The sequence below is a fragment of the Cynara cardunculus genome, assembly GCF_001531365.2.
Source record: "Cynara cardunculus var. scolymus isolate 2C chromosome LG 13, CcrdV1, whole genome shotgun sequence".
Taxonomy (NCBI): Eukaryota; Viridiplantae; Streptophyta; class Magnoliopsida; order Asterales; family Asteraceae; genus Cynara; species Cynara cardunculus.
In genome coordinates, this window is record NC_037540.1 from 8713845 (window position 1) to 8715548 (window position 1704).

Genomic DNA, 1704 nt, shown 5'->3' on the forward strand with positions numbered 1-1704 from the left:
TCTTTGGTATCTAATATCTTAGATTTTAGTACTTTTGCCTCTGAATGAGATATACTGAGTTTGTTTGTAGAAAGTCGCTCTAAGTGGGTGGGATATACTGGGTTTGTAGAAAGTTACTTTGAATGCGAGACGTTGTGATTGTTTGATCTCGTTTAGAGAAAGTTACCCTGAATGAGATATACTGGGTTTATTTGATCTGATCTATAGAAAGTCACATGTCACACATCAACGGTTGGAACAGAAATGAGAATCGTACTAAAGAGATTGCATAGTACTTTTTGAGATCGATTGTTCTGCGTTTAATGTCAAGTACTCTTTATGCCACTCCAATTATTGATTCCTTTTATAAAAAAACTGTAAATTGAAACAAATTTTATAATATTTTTTGATTTTCTTTTTGTATTTATAATATTTAATGTCATTGATCCGTCAAGGTAAAGTCCCATATTTGGTGGCCGATTATAACTTTTTATACAGAGAGAGGTCGTTTATTATAAAACAAATAAATTATTAGAAATCATATGAATCAATCTCAATCATTCATCTAATCTCAAGATTGCAAGTAGATTGTGCGTAAGTACAACTTATTAAAGTTCCATGGCTGAATTCGTGTAACTAACTGTAGATAAACATAATCAAATACAGGATAAACATCTCATTTTAAATATATAAAATCTAAAATATAATTAGGATAATCATTGAGTTCTAACAAAATACTTAATTATTATCTTTATAAAANTTCTAACAAAATACTTAATTATTATCTTTATAAAAAAATTATATTATTAACACCAAAAATAAATTATTTCGTTATTAAACTTAAATTAAATTATAATTAAAAAAACAAATTAAAGAAATTACATAAAAATTGAGAACTTTTAAATAGTTGATTTGATATTATTGATATATTTTTTTCAAATTTATATTTTTTTCAAAAATAAAATCATTATTGCTTTCTTAAAAACACATAAAATCGTATTATAATATCGACACAGACAAATAATTAAAATAAAACAAATGTTTCTATTCCTTGTGTTAAAAACACGTAAGGGATGCAAATAGAGATTGAACAAGAATTGAGGGGTCAAAATGTACATTACAAGAAGTTAAGTGTATATAATTAAAATAGAAAAATTAAAGGGCCAAAATGTACATTACAAGAAGTTAATTGTGTATATCTAAAATAGAAAAGTTAAGGGGCCAAAATGTACATTACAAGAAGTTAAGTGTGTATAACTGAAATAGAAAAGTTAAGAGGCCAAAATGTACATTACAAGAAGTTAAATGTGTATAACTAAAATAGAAAAGTTAAGGGGCCAAAATGTACATTACCAGAAATTAAGTGTCTATAAACTAAAATAGAAAAGTTAAGGAGCCAAAATGTACATTACAAGAAGTTAAGTGTCTATAACTAAAATAGAAAAGTTAAGGGGCCACAATATACATTACAAGAAGTTAAGTGTGTATAACTAAAATAGAAAAATTAATGCGCCAAAATGTACATTACAATAAGTTAAGTGTGTATAAACATCTGCAGATAAACATAATCAAATACAAGATAAACATCTCATTTTATATATAAAAAATTTAAAAATATAATTAGGATAATCATTGAGTTCTAATAGAATATTTAATTATTATTATTATATATTATTAAACCAAAAATAAATTATTTTATTATTAAACTTAAATTAAATTATAATA